Here is a 6,059-nt window from a genome sequence, read left to right on the forward strand (position 1 = left end):
AGCTGGAGAGTTTCTAGGTAGCACAAAAAGGGAGCTTTTACCACTACAGGAAGACCTGGTTTGTCTTCAGGGCAAAATAAAAACTGGTTCAATATTTTACTAAGAAAAACAAATACAATGGGGAAAAACATATATTCCAAAAGTCATAGAACACCGTGTAGTAAGATATAGAATACAATAATTAAATGGGATATGGTTGCAAAGGAAACTAGCAGGGCTGGTAGGATGGAAAGGCATTGGATAGTGATAGTTTTAGTTATCTTTTCTTTTTTTGCCTCATGTTCATTTTCTTTTGCTCTTTCTATTTCTTACTCCTTTTCTGTGCTCTACATGATGTTTCTTATCCTGAAAGGGAACAGTACAATGGGTATAAATGTGGGAAAGAAAAAATACAAACTCAAAACTCACAAAATAACGGAAAACACCCACAGTCCAGACTCAAAGCTGTAATTTATCTACTGTGATTTACATGTTAAAAACTATAAAACAGAGTACAAGAACCCACCACTCTGAATCCAGCCATCTGTTTACTGAGTTCATGGCCCTCTTAATGGGTGAAGGCTGCTTGGGAAATGATGTGTAGCTGAACTCATGCATTGTATCAACCCCGTTAGGGAGGGGATGTCTTGAAGGAAGCTATATAGTACACCTCTTCCTCAAGAAATCATTGAAAATTCAACAGTTCTCAAAATTTCATCAGTTTTCCAATTCAAGGATTCTCTAGACTCCTTTCAATTAATAATAATACTTCATTAAATATACGGTAAATGATGTCTGATTCCTAGTAATTCTTAGTTAGGTTTCAAATTGAGGCATATTATGGAGCATTGTTTGTGCTTGTTAACGACTTCTGATGGACCCAGGATGAGAGTAGTAAAACCATCCTGGTTTTTCTTGATCTCTCAATGGCATACTATCTATCTTGATCACCAAGAAGTGGACTTGAGGGTGGGGGCACTCTCCTGCAGTGTTTCTTCTTTCTCTGAGCTGCTCCAGTCAATGGTGGCACTAGGGGGGAGATTTAATTTGATGTCCCTGATGTGTGGCCTTCTGCTCTTGCCTCTCTTGTTTCACATCTAGATAAAGCCCTATGTCTGTAATCTGTCACTTCAGAGTAGGTGTAAAGCGGTATAGAGGTAGCCATGAAAAAGCCTTTATCTAAACACTAGCGTAGCTCTGAAATGGAGAAAGAAATGAGACAGAAATGCAAGATTGTGCGAATTGATTCTTTTTGATACAAGAGAGAGTGAGAATATCGGGCTTTTCAGATTTTGTTGTTATAGCCTTTAATAATAGAATCATTTAAAAGGTATTTAAAATATGGCTGAGCTCCCCCCTTCCCATATCTTGGGGATAGAATGGGTAATAAGTCTCCTACTGGATTATGCATGTTGAGATGGCTGCTTTTCTTTTATAGACAGGCATTTTTCTCCTTTGTTATAAGGGTTTTGTATGTTTTTATTGTTGTAAACCACCCAGGGTTGCCATGGAGTTGGGTGGCCTTATAAATCTCATATAAATATTTATAAAGCTGCCTGACTCTGTGATTATTTGTTATTCATAAATAAATAAAGGCCCTAGTATTATCTAATGGCTATTTTGTTGAATGCTAGAGTAATTTTTTAAACTTGCCAGCTAAATAAGCAAAAAATCCCTATGAATTATAAAACTAAAGGCAAAATAAAATCACTCAATAAAATTTTGTTTCATAGTTTCATATGTAATGAAAAGGCAGAAAAATGTATTGCATTTCAATTAAGAACAGGGTAAGTACAGTAATATATGGATGAAGTATAGCCAAGAGGAAAGATGGAAGGAGTCAATTTAAATCATATTTGTTATTAAGCAAGTGTTTAGTTTGAAAATTATCAGTTGTCAATAATACAGATTCTGCAGGATCAGAGGAAAGTAAATACAATCACATTTTTACTATGCAGTTTGTGGTATTGCTACACCTATTTAAAAAGGTAATACAATAATAAAACAAAGCTAATTTTAGGAGGATTAGAGAATGCTGTAAAAGGCAATTATGTCATTTAGATGTATGTACCCATGCTTTCATATATTTTAATGCATCTTTATTAATTGAGGCAAACATATATATGGCCACAAATAAAGTCAGATTTTATATTTTTAATTCATTTAAGAGAGGTTTGAATACAAATATCAGCAATACATGCATTGCTTACAGTCATACAGTATATTCCATCAGACACAAATGTGTAAAACCACACTATAACTTTCTGAAGACATAGAAAAAATTAATATGATGTAATTTTAGAGTGTGTGTATTTCTGAACTTTTTCAAACAGTGTAATATGGAGGCCTGATTCCAGAGTTAATTTGGTTTGGAGGCAGAAACAGCATGAACGTGTTAGTAAAATTGTAGTCACAATATATTATACTCTTGTTGACACAGCTGTTGTAAACTAACACAACTGTTGTAAACTAAAAAAAACCTTTCCTACAAGTAAAACAGTATCTTATGGTTACAGTAAAGTTTCATTATGTCTCCATCACCAATAGAAAACCTAACCTTTGAGTGACTACATTCATATTTATATTCATTTAATATTCTTAACTTAACAGCATTTTGCATGACAGGTAGAACTGAGCCTAATATGGTCTCCAGCAGGGGTGGGTTTTGGCAGGCACTACTGCTGGTTTGCTTGTGTGCGTGCTTTGTGCACAGGCGTGCATGCACAGTACAATTAAAATTGTTCTGTGCATGTGCAGAATGAAAAACAAGATGGCGGTGCCTATGGTGCCGCCTGGCGAAACGGTTCAGGGGCGTGGCAGGCCTGGATTGCTGTCAGTTCGAGCGACCTAGGCCACCAAACCACTACTGGTTTGGCCAAACCGGTCCAAACGGATAGGAACCCACCACTGGCCTCCAGTTAGTTAAAATAATTCAACACACATGAGAAAATCCAAAGGAGGAAAGGATTTGTTGGTTTCTGTCACATTCTAGGAGAAATTATTTTATATATTTGCCATTTGATTCATCAAAAAGGAGCTATACCTTCATCTCAGCAACACTGTGGTGCAGTGGTTAATTTTTTGCACTAAGTTCAGGTAGACCTTGATTCAAATCTGCCCTGAACCACAAATGCTGAGGGACTTTGGGCCAGCGATGCAAACTTAGTTCTAACAGGGAGAAAAGGATGGTGCACATGCAACCTTAAGTTTCTAGATGAAAGGCAGGATATGCATGTACTTCAAAAAAAACTAGAAGGCGATCTACAATAGGGGAAAACTTTGGTGTACATTGTGTGCACGTTTGTGTGCCTTGACTCCTGGCAGCTGCCTGGACATATCTGCAGGTTTTTTTTGCCAAGATTTGGGGAGTGATTGCTATTGCTTGCTTCCTGGGACTGAGAGAGCGTGACCAGCCCAAGGTCAGGCAGGTGGCTTTGTGCCTAAAGCAAGAATTGTCTTCTAGCCTGGAAAACTACACCAATAGAATTTCTGCCTACTATATTTGCTGAAGGCTTAATCACAATTAAGAAGGAATGCTGACAGACTTACTTAGTTACTAAAATTAATTAAAACTTTAATTTTATAATGGTCTATTATTATGAGGACCCAGATTGTTGGGAGCAATATGCTGACTCTATAAATGGCTTAGAGAGGTCTGTAAAAGCATTGTGAAGCGGTATATAAGTGCTATTGCTATTAATCCATGGCCCTTTTCTTTCCAAGTCTATTCCATCTACAGACATCCTTTGGAGGACCCCACGTAAATTGTTAAGCAAAGCAAAACCAAGTTCAAAGTAAGTAATTAGTGGAAACAAATCTGATGCCAACCTTTGAATAACAGTTCAGTCTTATGGATGCTTATTTTTGAAGAAAGGGACTATTCTACATTCATAGAATTGTAGTTTGGTGCCATATGTATTTACTATTTCAAAAATCATTGTAATTTTAAAGATTATTATTTTCCAGTGTCACTATCCTATTTGGGGGATGTTTTCTTTTGCTTTTATCTACTGGTCCTCCCTTCCATGGAAATTCCCAAATGCCTCTTGCCCACTCCTTCCAATTTCTTCTATAGGGCTGAAGGAATCCGAAAAGCAAATTCAGATAGCCCCACCAGAGTGGAGTGGACGGAAAGAGAGAAATTTACTGTATAAACGTCACATTGTGCCCCTTACTCCATTAGCAAAATACATTGGTATGCAATTAATTGCTTAAAAGAATTGTGCATGTTCAAAGAACTGAATTATTTCAGTGTGCAAAGCTTTTTTTTTAAAAAAAAAAAATCTAAAATATTTGTTTCAAGTATTTGGTGAGAGTTTTGACTTTGAAACATCTCCAAAAGAACTGAAATGACCTATTTTATTCTTTTCATATCTGTTATCAAATTCTTTGCAAAACACTGGTGCTTCATGGTCACTTAGTATCATATCTTCAGGGAGGAGAGCTCTGTATAATTAAATAAAATGACATTAACAAATTTTGCAGTGCAGCTGTATTTAAAAGACAGAAATAACTGGTATTAACTTGAAAGGCAGAGATATATCAGCTTACCACTAGTGCTTTAGTCATGAAATGATTGGGCTTATGTATTTATGTTTTTATTTATTTAATTGGCAGTTGTACATGTTCTTCTAGCAGTCTTCCTCAACTGCTGTATCCAGAATTTCTATCCCCATCATTGTCAAAGCATTACCAAAATAGCTGGATATTGTACATGAACATTTGGACATAACACACAACCTCATTTTTAAATGTTTGCTATAGAAACAAATCAGGTTCATTCATTTATTCATTCTTGAACAAACTTTCCTATTTAAGATAATATTTTTGCCAATATCTAGTATACAAAACTTCAATCACTTCATGGAACAAATGTTCTGAGTATATAAGTATTTATAGTTTAGTGCTTTACTACTTAACTGCTTTGAAAAATTGTAGATCCCCAGTTCCCTAATTCTGTTGGAATAAATCTACTGACCAAAGGATTTTCACTGCCTAATAATACTAGCATGCATGATTCCATCACATTATGAAAGACACACAAATCAGATACAGTGTGAAATATATACCCAATATCAGAAAAGGCCATACAGACAATTGCTTAAGGTGGAATACAGCCCTTTTAAGAGATTTTGTTTCAAATAATCAGGTGTGCTATTTTAATATTCCTATATAAGGCTTTCCCAAATACTTACAGTATTAAACATTGAGTCCAAAAGTTAAAAGTAAATTCTGCATCTATGAATTACTTCATAAAGTTATCCTGTATAGCTTCAATTTTTGCTTGCTGCCTTAATTTATACAACATGTATATAAAGGAAAATAACATTGTACTGAATTTTGTTTTGTCTATGCAAAGACTGAATGCAAATAATACATAATTTAAAAAAAACATAGTAGTTTTACTGACAGTTACATCCTGACCTTTCACCATTGAAATAACACTATAAAAATAAGGGGGAAATTATAATTAATGGACAAACAGATATGACACTCTGGTTACAATAAACGTAAAAGTATGTTTTTTTTAAAGAAGCATGAACACTAACATTTCAACATCTATGTAAAACAAGGCATATCCTAAGGACATCTGGATGCCAATACTTAGTAATTGCAAATAAGAACTGAACAGCTGAAAGGATATTCCTCAGGATATCAGTTCTCAAACTAAGCTTACCTAGTAAACTTAGGACATTGAATAAAAACTTAGGGTATTAAAATAGCCAGTTTGGTTTTTTAATTCCACTTTTATTAATTTAGCAAATAATTCAAGGTGGCAAAAATACCTTATACTCCTTTCTCTTAATTATTTTAATGTTAAATAAACATAGCAAAGCAAACATCCTCAGCTGAAAAAAAAAACCTGCGACTTAAGCAAAAATCATGAATATTCCCATCCCTTAGGGAATACTATATATTTGCAAACACTTCACATAATTTTTATTAGGCCAACACTATTTCATTATATTCAGAGTACACACTTGCAAGCTAGTCAAAGCCTATTATTCAAGAGGAATTCTGGGAGTTGAAGTCCACACTGCCAATTCCTTACCTCTATCTGTCTTATGTGTGGCCCCTCC

This window comes from Thamnophis elegans, chromosome 4 (genome assembly GCF_009769535.1).
Source record: "Thamnophis elegans isolate rThaEle1 chromosome 4, rThaEle1.pri, whole genome shotgun sequence".
Classification (NCBI taxonomy): Eukaryota; Metazoa; Chordata; class Lepidosauria; order Squamata; family Colubridae; genus Thamnophis; species Thamnophis elegans.